Source organism: Dipodomys merriami, unplaced genomic scaffold (genome assembly GCF_024711535.1).
Source record: "Dipodomys merriami isolate MVZ:Mamm:240054 unplaced genomic scaffold, mDipMer1.0.p SCAF_4, whole genome shotgun sequence".
Lineage (NCBI taxonomy): Eukaryota > Metazoa > Chordata > Mammalia > Rodentia > Heteromyidae > Dipodomys > Dipodomys merriami.
This window is the reverse complement of record NW_027205603.1, coordinates 75,974,959-75,992,795: the sequence shown is the minus strand read 5'-3', so window position 1 is coordinate 75,992,795 and position 17,837 is coordinate 75,974,959.

The window sequence follows — 17,837 nt, the reverse complement described above, 5'->3', positions numbered from 1 at the left end:
TATTGTCATTGTCATGTCTTTATGTTAGTGGCTAGACTTTAGTTCTGAACGTAATAAATCAGTACCATGTTAATCAATTAGCTAATTAGTTCTGTATTAATTCAAATAGGGTTTGTGTTAAAAAGTTGGGCATGCTTTATGAAACCCAGAAAAAACTGTTTTTTGATTCTTTCAGGAAAGTAGACATGAAATTTAGACTGATTAATTTCTACTATTTTCTCTTGTGGATGGTTTCATTTTCTTTTTAAATGCAGTCCTAAGCACCAAATAGATTGGCTGTAAGTGAGGTTGGTTGAGATTCTTTTGAGATTTTTAAGAAACTAAATCAACTTTCCATGGAGTTTAAAAAGATATTTTCAACCCAAACTTGAAGAATTTGGCTGGATTTTCTAATTTTAATATTTTGACACATTACACAAGCAAATAAAGGTCTCATTTTCATGTAGAGTCTCTCTCTGTAAAAGTCTCCTTGTCTGTATATAGACGCACATATGTGTATATCTATAAATGTACGTGTAAGAACTAAAACTTTGTTCTGGCAAATAGTACTATGCATAATGTACTATAAGAACAGTATTTCAATGCCAGTTAATGTTTATTTTTGAACAAATCTATACAAAAACTGCCAGTTATTTCTTGGGAGTTAAAAACTATTGAAGTGGATTTTGAGGGAGAAAAGCCATCATGTTATAAAGAGGAGCCCTAGAAACCAAGATGGAAGTGATGGAAAGAGTCACTTCAGTTCCATAGTTTACAGTTTGGAAGACCTAGCAGGTCAGAGTTTATTAACTCTGGGAAAAGTTTTGGAGGGGTTTGGCTGTTATCTGATGGAGCAGCTTTTGTGACTTCTCCACAAAGTGAAGAAAACTTCCATTTGATACATTACTCTTTTCTTTGTTGATTTTACTGAAGCTGTTATTTATCTAATCTTCACAGAATAGTTTCCATTTAAACAGAAAAAAATACCCTTAAGGGATTTTATTCACCATTTAATCTTTCTCTCTATCTTCCTTTCTTGTAAATGTAACCTTGATTAAAAAATCACCTCACAACACATTTCTCAACTCTTGAGGCAAATTCACTCAATGCTGGGGATTGAACCCCCATCTCATCCTCCCATATATAAGTGAAGAACTCTAGCACCAACAATCACTCTCAGACATACCACACAAGCCATTATCCCAGAAAAATTCTGGAACAAATGTGATTGGAACTATGAGTCATGCCAAAATTTTAAATTAATGTTAATTCTCTCATTAATTAATGGTCATTCTATTTTAATTTCTTCATAACAGGGTTCCTACACAATAAGTAGGTTGTATCAGTGTGGTGGCTTTGGTAAATTTGGAATTACATGATTTTCTTCACAGGAAAAAGCACTATTTATTTTCTCTGGGGGCCATTTGTTTGTGGATACCTCATGATATTTGTGAGGGGAAAGACAGGTGTGTGTAAACTTCCAGATTAAGTGAGATCAAGGGTATGTCTCTCCTTGGAACTCACTTTTGGTCTGGGTCAGTCCTCTTCCAGACATAAAGTTACTTGAAACAGGGATGGTGAAGACCAGCAGTAGAAAGGGAGGGCCAGTTGACTCTCCATCATTCAGAAGTGACAATTGCCCTACACCAGGCCTTTTGGTCTCTAAACTTAAGAAATACTCAGTTTTTTCTTTTCCTTCTCCTTTGTTTAATGGTACAAGGTACTCAGGGCCTTACACTTATGAGGCAGGCACTCTATCACTTGAGTAGAGGAATTTCTCTTCCTCTAGACATTCTGTATGTTATACTTTGCCCTAAAAAATCATACGAAGGAAATGTTGAATGTTTTCCTACAAGTTTCTAGTGCATTAAAAAAAATCACCTGACTTTTTTCCTTCTTAGAGAAGGAAACACTTTTCCTGCAAGGGAGCCAGTGAATAACAGTGCAACAGCATCACTCTGGTAAACAAATTAGATTACCTCCACCAAGGGACACAGCGGTAACATGGTAGTACCATGGGACTGTAATATGGAAGCATAGGACTGTGGTAAAGACAGTGCTGATATGAGTCTGAGGAGATGCACCATCACTTAGAGCTTGCTGAGGGTCACTTCATTTGGGGTTCAGATCCAGGGATGAGTTTTAGCCACAGCTTTCCAGCTTGGACCCCGAGTCCCGGAGTGAACACACTTTAGTTTCTTTTCTCTCCAGTGGACCATGGCTCAGGATAAGGAAGCAGGTTTGGCAGTAATGAAATATGCAGGGAGAAAGCAACAAGGAAACAGGACCACCATATAGATCTGTGAAAGTGTGGGAGAAAGATGATGATAAGGAACAGGAACTACAATGCTTGATAAGAAATGTACTCATTATCTTGCCCATCTAATTGTAACCCCTCTGTACAGTATTTTCACAATAAAAAATAAATAAAAATAAAAAAAGAAACAGGAACTAATGGTTCTCTCATGCACACAGCAAGCACCCACTAAACTCTCAGATGCCAGGATCAGGTAAGTACCGGGAGGTTCAGAGTTAGACCCACACAGGTCTAGAATGTTGGGAGATAGGTATGGTGACTCCAGTGGTGGGAATGAGAAAGTTCAGAGTCATCTGGCAGTGCCAAAGATGACAATATAATGTACATAGGGTCTGTGCCAATGTCTTTCAGGTAGGTATGGATGATGATAACCAGTGGATGCATGGAGCTTGTTTCCAAAAGGGAGGATATCTGAGTTGAGTTTAGCCGATAATTGATGAAGAATGTCATGTTGAGTGTAGATAGGGCAAGGAAAAAATGAAGGAAGAGCATCTCAGAGGGATCATCATGAAAAACAAAAACAAAAATAAAAATGAGGGGACGCATACATAGGAGGAAGGGTGATGGGACATAGGGCAAGTTTAAGGCACGTGGCCTCAGAAAAACAATACAGGGTAGGATCATTTGGAGGAGGAGATTTAGGAAAAGTAGGGAGAGTAAAGGTATACTCTGGTGCAGGGTGATTTATGAGGCTCTAACTTCAGTTTTCTGCATGTGTCTAGCCAGTTCAGCCAGCACCATTTGTTGAAGAGGTGGTCTTTCTTCCATCCTGTGTTTTTGCTCCCTTATCAAATAGTAGGCAGCTAGAGGTCTGTGGGTTCATTTCTGGGTCTTCTATTTTAGTCCATTACTACAGGTTTGTAATGCAGTTTGAAGCTTGGTATTCCTCCAGCACTGATCTTCCTGCTAAGGATTATTGTTTCTATTTATGGTCTTCTATTATTCCATATAAATATTTGAATTGCTTCTTCTATATCATTGAAGAATGTTGCTAAGCAAAGTTGAGACAGACCTAAAGAAACACAGAGTGAATGGTTTCCCTTATTTGTAATAATTACAATGTGCCTATAAAGCTACAAGTAAATCCAATGGATAGCAAAAGACATCTAATTACACATGGACACTATTGATTAAACAGTCTAAATATTGATTAAACAACAGCAGTCTAAACATTCACACAGTGAGAACAAAGGAGGATATTCTTAGGAGAGGATCACAAAGGCTCAATAACTATGAGGGGGCATATGATCATATAAAATGATGCTTCTGATCATATAAAACCATATAAAATGATGCTTATGGAAATGAACTCCAAGAAATGGAAGCAAGAGGTTTTTTTTAAGTTGTATTGTGTGTGGTTCTTTTTTGTTTTCTTTTTCCTTTAATTTATTATCTTCTGTCACTAGTTTTTATTTCTGTACCCTTAGTCTTGTATATAAGTTTATCTGATTTGGGGAGGGGAAAAGGAAGTACAGAAACAGTGGGGCAAAAAGTGAATTCAGCAATGAATTACTGGAGATGAACTATACAACTTTGGGGAGGAGGGAAGTTGAGAGGAGAAAAACTGGGAGAGAATGAGGGAGGAGGTGACTGTTCAAAAGAAAATGTACTCATTACTTGACTCATGTAACTAACCCTTCTGTACATTACAACCCTTGTGTACATTACAGTAAAATCTAAAAAATGGTAAAGGTGTACTCTCATGACAGAGTTAGACCCATAATTACATAGTGAATCAGGAGTCTGTGAACCAATTCTTCAACAAAGCACTAGAGACATGTGCCACAATCAGAATTGCTGAGCTCCAAAGCCATAGAGGACTGGTGCCCCCTCTTGTCCCAAAGACCCTCATCCAAGTGACATAATTTACTTCCAAGACATAAACATTTTAAGAAGTGATTCTTCTGGATAGCCATGGCTAAGAGTCTTAATTGTGTCATGAGTTAAGCGAGGGTGATAATATTATCTCAGTCAAGATTAAGGAAGAGAATACTCTTCATAACAAAGATTGGTATGGAGCAATGTTTCTCAACTAGGCATGAATTGTTCCCAAGGAGATAGCTGGCAAAATCTGGAAACATTGTTGAGTGCCATAATTGAGGGGCAGGTACTACTGGCATCTAATTGGCAGAGGGCTGGGATGCTACTAAATGTCCTATAAGGCACAGGGCAGCCCCCTGTCATGAAGACTTGTGTGGCTCATTGCATCCATGGCTACAGCTGAGAAATGCTTGGGTACCAGTAAACACAAAGCTGGGAAGTAGGATTGTCTGGGCTCAAATCCCAGCTCGATCACCCAATAGCTGTATCACCTTAAGTGAGTCAATATCAATTTCTTTGTGCCTTAGTTTTGTGATAAGTTACATTTTATTCATGGGTTTATTACAGACAATTTTGACCAAGAGCAATGAAAAAGAGATCAATAAATAAATAGACATAAGCTCCTCTGTGTACATTGTGTAGTTCATTTGCTGTGGAGAAACTTTGGGTTACATTTGTGTTATTTGTGTTATCATCAGTTGAGGTTAAATTATTATTTGATCTGCGGCTTCTATGTTGCTCATTTTGTGAAACTCTGCCTCTCGTAAAGCAGATGGTATCCTATGGCCACCCCTTCCCCCACTTCCCCTGCCTCCCACCAAACCAAGGTGAAAGTTAGTGTGCTTAGTTTAAGTTATAAAGGGAAATCTTAGATTTGTTGAATGGTGACATGTCTTTAATGGAAGCTAGGTGTCATTATGGATAAAATAAATCAATCATGTACAGTACAGCTCTGGCTTGTTAGGCTCTCAGAGTCTTTCTTCAGTGATGTGGTCATATACCCATAAGGGAATACAGTAGTATTTTTCTAATGCAGGGAGTTAAAGAATCGATACCTGGTTAGACAGAGCAAATCTTGGTGAATGCTGGGAGTGCAGGGATACATTTCCTTTTACTTGGGGAGAAGAAAAACTTCCCTCTACACCACAAACTTTGGAGGTTGAAAAATTTGAATTTCCCTTAACAAGGTTTTTGGGCTTAGGTGCATATAAAGTAAGGATTAAGTAGAATTTACAAACTGGGTGCAGTGAGCGTATCTCTAATGTCAACTATTTGGGAGCAGAGATAGGAGGGCTGCAGTTTGAGGAAGTTTCCAGTTGGGTATGCTGGTTCACACTTGTAATCCCAGGTCTACAGGCTTAGGTAATAGGATCAAGGTCTGAGGACCAGTCCCTGGCAAAAGTGGGAGGGAGATCTTATCTGAAAAATACTTAAAGTAAAACTGGCTGAAGACAGTAGTGGATCACTTGCATAGTAAGCACAAGGCTCTGAGCTCAACCTCTTCCCCAAGTAGGAATTATGGTGATCATTGACATACTTACTACCTGTGAGGCCATATGTTAGGTAATTATATAGCAATAAATGTATATATATATATATATATATATAACGTGATTTATAAAATACATATATAAAGTGATTTTATATATGTATTTTAAATTTATATATATTTTATATATTAAAAAAATCTCCTTTAGTTCTTGAAATTACCTAAATAGTAATTGGTATCTGGAATCCCATTTCACAGGCCAAAGGTGAAGATCTTGCCACAGTTCACATAGAAATTGCTGAGACAGGGTCTGTCTTGTTGCAAAACTTGTGCACTTCGCCTATTTTCTGGTAGATTAAGAATGTGGTTAAAGAAAACACCAGGTAGGAGGTAGTTTGTATACTAGGCCTTCCAACTCCTTTCTCTCTGAGTTTTCACCTTGGTCTACCTCCACTAGCTTTTTCATGGATTTTGAGTTGCCATGGAAACTGGCCTCATGCTGTTAACCTTTTTGGGGAGTGGTCTCCAGAATCTTTCTCATATACTTCTCAGTGAGATATTTTTGATCAGGCACCCACTCTGTGTGTGTTCAGTTTACATTACACATGTGTCTTTTGTAGATTTTTATAGGTGAAAGGTAAATGTTGTTTAAGAGAATAAGATTAAGTAAACATAAGAGATCTAATGTTTTATTACTGTATCCCCTATCCTCCTGGGAGGGGTACGTGGGTCCATTATGGCGACCGCCACTTCAACTTTAAGAAAAGTTCCTTCTGCCTTTTGCTATATGTACCTAGGGCTCTATTCTGCTTTACTTTTTTACAAAGGTGAGTTCACATTTATTCTACAAAGAGACCAGTTTGAAATCTACAGATAAAAATTACAAAAATGTATAACCACCTCACCTGAGAACAGCCACAGCTAGCCTGGATAGGGCCACTGACAAGTTTCTAGTTCTTTTTGTCTGCGTCTCGGGTGCTTTGATAAATGGGATGGAGCTCAGGAAAAGGTGCAGATGGCTCACTAGCTGCACCTGTCTATAACAGACTTACTTCAAGGTAACAGTTGCTTGTTCTGTAAATGTTTGGGACGCTATACTTTTGAACTTGTTTTCTTTATTCTTGTTTTTGCTAAGATCCTTTTCTGGAAAATTCCATTACAATCTTGAAAAATAAATAGGAGAAATTCTTACATCACTGTGGGCTATGGAGATGAGGAAGTCAAAGTTGTCAACCATGATGATAGATGCAGCTGTGTTCTGTGTTTGGTTCATAATCCGAGGAACTGTAAAAAGAGTTGAAGACAGACCCAAACAAAGAAAACCAGGGCAAAAGAAGGAAACAAGCAGAGGCGATGAGGGGCTTTCTATCCCCAGGTCACACTGTTTTGTCAGAAGTACCCGTTTTCCCCCTTTTATTTAGTTACATTTGGAACTTTGAAATACGCCCTATAATTCCTTGAAGCAGTGAAATACAAGAGTAAAAAAAATTGATTTCAATTCTAAGAGAACAGTTTTGTTGTGTTGATGTTGTCATTGAAGAAATTCACTTGATACTTTTTGCATTCTTGAGAAGTTAAGAATAGATAAACAAAGCCGAGGAATAGAACATCCTAAAGCAATTTATTAAAATTGAACCTTACAAAGTTATTTATGCAATCAGATAAACAGTTAGAGGGAACATAGTTATTAGTTCTCGGCATGTGTAGTCATCTTTTATATTTGAGGATGAAGAAGCAGATGGTCTTGTTATCAGTTTGCATATTTGTCTGAAAAAAGCAAACACCACAGGTGTAAGACCCACATTTGATTCCACATGGCGCACTCATCAGAGCCTGGCTCCAGCTTTGTGATGATAGATGCTTTGTATACAGCCTGACATCAATTTGCTACACTCCAGGGTGCACTGAATCTTTGAGGAAGGTCTCCTTCCGTTTCTAGTCTCCCAGACTCATTTGCCCCAGACCTTGTTGATGCTGCACTTGGAGGGTGTCCACTAATGATTTTTTGGCTTTATTTACTCAGAAATAATTATGCCAAATAAGTACCATTGCCAAGCACTATGCAAGACACTTGCTAGGTGAAAAAAATTGATCATGCATTTTGATCAGGAATTATTATATTTGAAGAAATATAAAGATGCTTCTTTGTTTTAGTAGCGAGTGACAGATATCGATGAAGTCCCCAGCACTATCTTTCCAATATCCATGGAAAGCAGTTGTAGAATTCAAACCCAAATGAGTTTTCCTTCCGCTCATTGAGCGCAGGGACAAAGCTTGCAATCAAGTATGTTCTTTGATTTTAGTCAAAATTTCCAGTCATCTGCAATTCACCCAGGAGATGAACTTTAGGGAGTGAATGGCCTCACTGCCTTGCTAGGTTGGACACATCGCTGGCTCCTTGTAGTAGTACTGACCTTCATTTCTTAACCTTATGTTGCCTACTTGTCCAGCCTCGGCCCAGTACCCCACTTTGTGCTTTTTGGATTGCTTATCTTGCTTGGGCATGTGTGTATGTGTGTGCATTTGCACCCATGCCCAGAGGCTTGGCTTTAGAGCCTGGGCTCTGTCCCTCAGATTTTGTGCTCTACCACTTGAGCTACAACTTTCTCGCTTTTTGTTGGTTAATTGGAGATGAGTCTCATAGATTTTCCTGCCCAGGCTGACTTGAACCACACAAGACTCACATCTCAGCCTCCTGAATAGCTAAAATTACAGATGTGAGCCACCAGCACCTGGCTGGATTGCCTATCTCTTTTCCCCTTCCCTATAGTTACTTGGTCTTTGTATTGTCTCAGTAATTCAGCTCCTAAATCTTGCCTTTTGTACTGGCTTGCTACCTTTGTTTCTATCTGTTTCCTGCTAGTTGGTTCCAGAGTAGCCTTTCTGGGGAACAAGGAAGAAAGGCCACCATAGTGAACTGTTCTCAGGTTGTGCTGCCCACCTGATGATCCTATGTACTGGATTTGAATCTCACAGGTTTTCATTACTTTCCATCTTTCAATTATTCTTTTAAATTACAAGACTCATGAGGAAGCAAATGGAAGAAAAAAGAATCTCATGCCAAAACTTTTGTGGCTAGGTCAGTGCTAGGGACTTGAGTAGTCCGTCCTCAATAAATTATAGTTATTACCATTTATTTTATTTTCCAGTTCCATAACAAGGAACCACAGTCAGGGTTGGGTAAACCAGTAGACATTATTTTCTCCCAGTTCTGGAAGCTGGAAGTGTGAGACTGCATTGCCAGCAGAGGCTCCTCCTGAGGCATTTCTCCTTGGCTTGGACATGACTGTTTTTGTCCCATGCCTTCACTTGGCTCTTCCTTGGGATGTTGAAAATAGATAAGCAAATTTCCTCTTCTTCAAAAGGCACCAGTCACGCTAGATTAGGGAGTGCCCTAATGTCCTCTTTATCATTTTTGTGAGAATACTATACAGAGGAGTTACAATTACATGGGCAAGATAACGAGTGCATTCCTTGTCAATTATGTACCTACCAATTAGGTATCTTCAAAAGTAGTCACATTCTAAGATACTAGTGGTTAGGACTCCCATCATCTACAATTTGGAAGGATACAATTAAGCCTATACATTATTGGTCCTCATAGTCCCACCTCCTCCAGAGGTCACATTCAGGATAGTGAGACGTAATTATAAGTGGATAACTCAGTCTTAGTAGCCTGCCAATGGAGGTGCCATCACTCACTACATGGAGTCTGAAATAGATTGCTCTTATCCATCTGAGCCATGAGACCCAGCTCATCAGCAGCATAGGATTGGAATTGAGACTAGCTACCTTAACAGCAAGCCACTAGCCTGGTTTAGGGATATACAGCCATTGAAAATCCCAACGGAACTTTCCTTCTTTCTTTTTTTTTTCTTTTTCTTTTAATAAGTTTTTTTATTGTGAAAATACTGTACAGAGGTGTTACAGGCACATGAGCAAGGTAATGAGTACATTTCTTATCAAGCATTGTTGCCTCCTCCTCTTTCTTTTTTTCTTCTTTTAGCAGTACTGGGGTTTAAACTGTGGGCTATGTGCTTATAGGGCCAGTACTCTAGCACTTGAGCTACACCCTTATCCTTTTATGCCTTAATTAGTTATCAGATACAGTCTTGCATTTTTGCCTGTGCTGACTTGGACCACAAGCCTTCTAACTATGCTTTCCCTGTAGCTGGGGTTACAGCTGTGAGACAACCACATCCAGCTTTTTGTTACAATGTGGTCTTGCTACTTTGTACCCTGGTTGGCCTCAAGTTACAATCCTCTAAATCTTGGCCTCTTGACTAGCTGAGATTACAGGTTTGCATTGAGTTTAACTTTATGAATGAAAATGAAGCTATGAAAACTATTAGGTAAAGAAGATGACGTGACTGAAAAGAAAAACCCAAAAACTTATGACAGATGAGCAAGTCTGGATCCATCACTCTCTTCAGGGCCCAGCTATAGCCTGCACTAGTACAGTAATCTGTACGGACACAGTGGCTGAGGAAATTCTAACATTCTATAAAACCTCCAAGAATTCAATCGTTTGGAACTGCTTGGTGTGCATCTGGTTCTGGAAAGGCTCTCAGCTTTCTTTCATAGGTGTACAAAATATGGTTATATATTCCTGGGAAAGCTTTGGCTGTATCTACTGCTTCTTTGGTAGAGCAAAGTAAACATATAAATCTTGATTAGTGCATGTATACCTCTGCAAAGTGCATGCTTTCAGAAGAAGAGAGTTTTATAAGCAAATTACTCATACTTAACAACTTAATTCAGGTGTCAGAGCCTAATCATACCTGTGATTTGGGAGTGAGGACTACCTAAGGATCTGTTAAAAGGCAAGTTCACAAAATGGCGACGCATTGCCAGATTCAACTTGATAACTTTGTTTGATGAAGCATTTAAGTGTATGTATTGTGTTTTAGATGTCTGTAGATAGAGTAAATGTTCTTTCATTTTCCATAGTCCTTATCATTTGCTGTTATCTTACTCCTACTTAATTCCCACATTTGTAATTCATGAGTCTTTAGCATTGTGAGCTCTGGTAGACATGGGAAGGGGACACAACAACAAAAAGGCAGCAGTAGCCCAGAGTAGAAGAGGGTTAGAGGTACAACCAGGACATTAATTGTGCACAATCTTAGGGTGTCATCATGCTAGATCTGGCCTGCAACAGGCAACCACCAAAGACAGCACAGGGATGTGAGTTGTAGGATAGCGAAAGGAGCAGAAATGGAGAAGTAACAATGTCAAGTGTTATAGTCTCCACATTTTTCCTACTTTAGAGAACTTAATAAACATATATGTATATATATAATCAATAATAAACAGTATATCATCAAGGAGGTATGTTCAGATCTTTTATAGGTTAGTATAGACTGTTTATAGTTCAGTAAAGAAAGGTCAATACATTAAAGAATTTGCTGAAGACAAAAAGTCCTAGGAAAACAGTAGGGTGTCAAACTGAGGGTTGTATGGTTCCATAGGGGAATCTTTATGTTTTCCCTTCATACCTCTTGTTAAAAGGAGCTCAGTTTTTTATGTTGTTTTGGTACCAAGTGCAATTCTGGAACAAATAAACTATTTATGGCCACATTCATTTATGTTTAAGATTAAAGAAGTTCTAGTGGATGCTGTAGCAAACAATCATATTATCGCAACTTAAATGATTTCTTTTACCGATTCGAAAATTGCCAATGATGAAATTGAAATGACGTTAAGCCATTGAAAATAGTAAGTACTTGGATGTAGACATATGGGCCGAAGAGCAGATATACATGCTCAAATATACAACGCCAGGCCATTCCAGTCTGAAAATTAATGTTATGTCCACAAAAAAGTTTGAGCTACATCATAGAAGAAGAGGAGACATATCACTGCTTTCATTATAGATAGAGTTTTCTCAATAAAGTCACTGAAGATATATTTAAGGAAGAAAACATGGTCTAAGACAGGTCTAACCTTGGTTACTAGAGGAAGAGAGAGAGTGTGAGTCAAGGATGCATCAATGTCCAGTAGAGGTTTTCCTGCAAACAGAGGAGAGAAATGTGAGCTAAGACTATTTGAGATGAGACAAGGAAAAAAAAAGTTGGTCCAACTAATAAATCTATAGGAATGATAAAATTAACTATGCCTGAAATTGCAAAGATGGGGAACTTTATTTTAATGTATGGTTAACAAGCTACTATCATGAAGGGAAAATGCAAACAATTAGGACATAATTAAGATCTTGTAAAAGTAGCTCTTGATAAAAGGTAGTTAAAGACCACTTAGCATGTTTGGGCATATGTACACCAGGAATGAGTGTTTCTAAAATGTTGGTGACAACAGCAGTTAACAATAATTGTTGGTCTCTCAGGTCTCTTAGGAAAATCTTTAAGAAGTGAAAAATGGTAACAAGCTTGTTTTACTGGTAGGCTTTATAGTTGCACCGCAACCCATGAGAAGCCTGTTTTACATCAAGTATTTCTTTGTGTGAGTTAAATGTCTTGTGCTGGGAAGTCTGTGTTTGCCTTTCCCTTTGACTTTCCACCTTGACTTCCCTGCTAGTGTCTTGAGATGCACAAAGTTCCCTCTGACTTGTTGGGGCAGAAATAGAGAAGAGAACAAGAAGAGTATTTCATTCCCTTTCTGTCCTTCTTTGAGGCTCTTGTGTTTGCTTTTCTATCAAAGGCAGTAGCTCCTGGATGTGGCAAAAAGAACTACAGATGGGCTCCTGTTGCTACCTTAAAGGTAGGAAAAGCAACAGGCTGTTGGAAGTCTCAGTGGGCCTGGCATAATTCTCCTTGCATCTTCATATCCCTTTAAAAGCTCTTGTCACAACCTTTGTTTGAGTGAGTCCTGTGTTTCTTTCCTGATAAAACATTGAACTTCAATTTGACCTCAACAACAGGCTTTTAAAAGTCAGTCTACTTTTACTTATAACCAGCTTTGGGGCCTCCTGAATATTTCTCAATAGACTACTATAAGTAATACTATGAGCCTCAAATACCTAAATATGAAAAAACTCCCTTTCATAAGATGAAAGGAAAGCAACGTAAAGATTCATGTCAGAGTATGTAGAACAGGCAGTCACTGAATGCCCATCAACAGAGTTCTCTCATTCCATCCATGGACTAAGGTGGTGTTGTCCAAGGTCAGGGTCAATGTTGGGCTTCTGGTCCATGCAAAAGTAAAAAGATTCTCGTTGATATAAGCTCTGGTTAGGTCTTGTGCCTCATGCTGCTTCTTATGAATTGTGGTGAGTCACTGTACAACACACACACACACACACAAACACACACACACCCCACACCCCACACAGAGAGAGAGGAAGGGGAAAGGGAGGGAGGGAGAGAGAAAGAGAGAGAGACAGACAGACAGACAGAGACAGAGACAGAGAGACAGAGACAGAGACAGTGAGAAACAGAGAGATAGAAAGAGACAGAGAGACAGAGAGAGACAGAGAGACAGAGTCAGAGAGAGAGAGAGAGAGAGAGAGAGAGAGAGAGAGAGAGAGAGAGAGAGAGAGAGAGAGAGAGATACTGACTTATTTTGAAAATAGTCTTCATTTGGAGTTGTTAGTTAAGCCTGAATGTTTTTTGTCATCCACTCAACCTTGCCCCCAATGAATGCAATTAGTGCTCTTAGAAAAGAGACTTTAGTGAGCTTCTTCACCCTCTTGCCATGTGAGGATACTGAGCCAGGAAGCAAACCCCTGCCAGGCACTGAATCAGCTAGCATCTTGACCTTAGACTACCTAGACTCCAGAACTGTGAGAATAACTGTTGTCACCTTAACTTCAGTATTCTGTTATCACAGCTCCAAAGGAGTAAACGAGGAGACACCCCTAGAGAAGGCCCTCAGTTACCTGTCAGTTACCCTCAGTTACCATTCCCAGTTCGCTGTTGAAATTGCTGGTTGCAGCATGGTATTGATTTCCACACAAGGTAGGCCTTGGTGACTTTTACCTTGTTGTTAGTTGCTTTCACTAGGCAAGATTCCCCAGATACAGCCCACATTCAGCACAGAAAAGGGCAGGTATTGGGTGGGGGGGGGATCACAGCCCCTTTGAAGTGAGACTCAGGAGGTGAAATAAGGCTAGCCGCTTCTAGGCACATCAAAGTGCTGCTCATTAGGCCAGGAATTAGGCTGGAAAGAAAGGCAGCCTTTTCCCCCAATCTTCAGGAGTCACACAAGGAAACTGAGGCAGCATCTTATAAATGCTTCGCTGGTCCTCAGCCAGAGCAGTGGGGTTAACACCTTTTCAGGGCTTTTGGCCACTGGAGTAAACCACATGGATTGCTGCTGCCTGTCTTTCTTCGTGGCATCTTCCAGTCACAAGGAAGATCTCCGTTCTGCCCAGTCCTGTGTTATCATGGGGCCGACCAGGGTTTGTTTAGGTGCGGGTCCTGTCTTTCATGTGCTGAGCTGGTTGCAATGCTATTAATAGGAATTATTACATATAAAAATATGAAGTTCCCAAGCTCCAAAGGAAATTTGGTTGTGATCTGAACATGCTGAGGGAGGTTGCTTCCCCAGGCCAAGAATTACAACATTCTCAATTATTGCAAGGTGTAGGGAGAAAGATATGCAGGAATGGATACCCTCTTGCCCTCCATTTTTTATACAACAGAGAGGACAGTGGGTAGGCCTTAAAATACGAGAGTTCATAAGATTTTTACACCCAAACTCGAAAGTGCATAAAGTATGAATGAAATGCATGAATAAAAATGCTAGCCCTACCTCCCTCAACCCAATCTGGAGAAACAAGGGCATAAATGGAGAAATAGCTGGTGATAGAAGAGAAATGGTGTGAGATCTACCTTGCATTCTTTTCTCTAAGGCAGCGTGGTGGTCATATCTTTTTTAAGTTTGGCAGGCTTGGCAGAATGCCACTCAGAAATGAACAGGGTGTATGCAGACTACACACTCACTAGAATCCCCTATATAGGAAGAAAATAGGAAACTGCTCTTGCATGATTTGGTCATCATATCCTGTAACTGAAAAACCTAGTATACTTTCCTTTTCATAGCCCCAAATTGTCTTGCTTAACACTTTAAGGAGGAATTTTAAACTAGGTCTTAACTCAAACTTAAAACAAATATTAACCCAGTTATGATGGAAAGCCAAATCGTCTGTCCTAATGCATTTCCCTAGTGGGGAGGTATGAAGCAATTTAGAGAGATTTTAATGACTATCTCAGAGAAACAGAAACCTAGAATTCTTTAGAATTCTTTTTAAAGCAATTCCTTTTTTTAAGGAATCAAAAGAGGGTGCCCAGAATTCTAGTTAAAATCAGCAATTGTGCCTGGACATAGGAGAGGTGACTCAACGGGACATAGGTTTAGTTGTAATGTAACCTGAGATTTTAATTTCTTTTTTTGCATGTAAACAATACACAAATCAAGTTACAGCCGACTGGATGTATGGCTCGGTTATTTTAATGTATTACAACTTCACGGCAGTATTTACTTCAGCTCTTGGCTTGCTGACACTAAAATTATCTTAAACAGGAATTATAACATAAAATTAGATTAGATATACTTCAACAAGTTTATCTCTAACAATAAATATATACAAATTCTGCAGCGAAGTACCCTACAATTTTCAGCCAGTGCTTAAAGTAATTACACATTCTGTGGTGATAACACATTCCGTTTTTTATTGTGCTTCAAGCTGGTGAGCTACCTCTGCCACGCATGTTAATGTTAATTAGCAGATAAAGTGTAAATCTGAGGAAGCTGGGGATTCTGTGACTTTGCCAGTTTTCCCTTGATTGGAAATTGTAGGCCGGATTTCTCTTCATTCTGGCTTGGCCTATTCAAGCATTGCTGGAGATGTCTTTCTTTGCTACGTTTTAATCCATCAGCTCTGTTCATCGCTGAATGCCTCTCTGTTTGTTTTTAATTCAGCCGACTCTAACAGTTTCCTTCATAACTGCCTTTTATAATCAATCATAGGAGAACTTAGGCTCTTCCAGAACAATAGGTGGGGTTGACATGTTTACTGCATGCTCCCTCATCCCTGTCCAAGAAGGTGTTTTTGTTTAGTTGCTAATAAAGTGACATTTTGAAATATGTTCTCGAACCAAGAGAGAGGGAGGTGTGCTCTGGAGCAAGCTTTGTTTGCACTTAGGCTGCCAGAGCTCTGTGCAGCTGAGCCATGCTGCACCAGGGACTCCAGCTAGAATGAACATCCAGAGGGACGCCTTTGGTGCAGCGGTGTGGTGGGTGAGGATCTCCTAGGATCGCAGATGCTGTGTGTGGGTCAGAATTTGCTTTGTAGTCTACAATGGACCCTATGCAAGGCTACAGGCACATTCCAACCTAGGTGCTTCTCTACCCTGTGGCCCAGCCCTACTTTAGCTTTTCTTTTTTTGGTCGGTTGTAGGGTTTGAACTCTGGCCTGGGCGCTGCCCCTGAGCTCTTTAGCTCATGGCAAGTGCTCTTCCACTTGAGGCACAGCTCAACTTCCAGTTTTCTGGTGGTTAATTGGAGATAAGGGTCTCATGGACTTTCCTGCCCGGGCTGGCTTTGAACCATGATCCTCGGATCTCAGCCTCCTGAGTAGCTAGGATTACAGGCATGAGCTACTGGTGCCAGGCTCCAGCACTACTTTTGAAGTCAGCAGAAGATGTTTATAGGGAGGTTTTGTGTTGAGCTCTTAGGTTTGGTTTGATTTGCATTTATATTCTAAGCCTTACAGTGAATTTCTTCATGCATTAAGATGTACATATCCAGACTCTCCCATGTTCTTTCATTTTTACCTTCCCTTTTGTTTTGTCTCCCCCCTCCCTCCCTCCCTCCCTCCCTCCCTGCCTCCCTCCTTCTCTCCCTCCCTCCCTCCCTTCCTCCCTTTCTCCCTTCCTCCTTTCCTCCCTTCCTCCCTTCCTTCCTTCCTTCCTTCCTTCCTCCCTAGAAACTTGTTATGTACCCAGGCTGTGCTTGAACCTGCAATCCTCCTGCCCAGCTTTCTGGGTGCTGGACTTGCAGGTGTGTACTACATACCATCTTCCTTTTTGACTTCTGCCTCAACATCAATTACTTGCCAAAAAAATCTCCTTGATATCTCCTTTACTCTGTCTGAATTGTCTACTGCACTCTCCATTGACTGTGAGAACCACTGCAGTCCCAAAAGGTTATGGCAAGGTCATCAGCAGAGTATGATGAAGACTCTAAAAGGTCTGAAAAGTAGCTCTAGCATATTTGGAATTCCACTTTCCAGTGGGCAAGGTCGATTAATGGTAATGTTGTTCAAGAAGGCAGCTCTGGCATTCACTACTTGTGCATGTCGGTAAAGACAATTCTGTTTGTTATGTATTAGTCTGTTATGTATTAGTCAGCTTTGGCTGTCGTGACAAAAGAACACAGAATTTTATTTTCTTAACAGCTTTGCAAAGTCCAAGGTAAAGTCTCTATCTCTACAGCAGAGATAGAGAAGGAGCTGAACAAGCTCTTGTGTGTGTGTGTCTCTCTTTTTTGTTGGTTGTGGGGGCTGAACGCTGGGTCTGTACACTGTCCCTCAGCTCTTCAGCTCAAGGCTAACACTCTACCACAGTGCCACTTTCGGCTTTTTTCTGCTTAAGTGGTACTGAGGACTTGAACCTAGGGCCTCATGCATATGAGGCAAGCACTCTACCACTGAGCCAACTTCCAGCCCTTTTGTGTCTCTTTTTATGAGAATAGTAATTCCAGTAGACCAGGATACCCTTCTAAGTTCTCCATCTCACTGGGAATGTGGCTTAGTGGTAGAATGTTTGCCTAGCATGCATGGAGCCCTGCATTCGATTCCTCAGTACCACATAAACAAAACATAAATACAAGAAATAAAACTTCAGGTCTCCATCTCATTTAACCTAATTACCATTGGAAAAGCTTTGTTTCCAAATATAGTCAGGTTGTGGGTTGGGTTTTAATGTAGGAGTTTGTGGGGAGAGACACAGACTTTTAGTTCTTAACAACATTTCTTTAAACACCAGAAGTACAGAGACAGCGTTGTAGATCCTGAAAAAAAAAAAAAAACCCAAAATACAAAATCAATATTTTCTGGACCTGCTTCCATCTCTATGACCTTTTAAAAGAAATAAGTAATTCTAAGTTTTGTCTCTAATAAGATTCTAATATCTACAGAAATTTTTTTTTTAAAAGCTAAGGAAAAAAACTTTCTCCAAAAAATATAGAACCCAAAGAAAATGTCCTAGGCTGTTAGGAGGCAAGCCCATGTGCACATGGATACACATGCACAATATACATTCTATTTTTGAA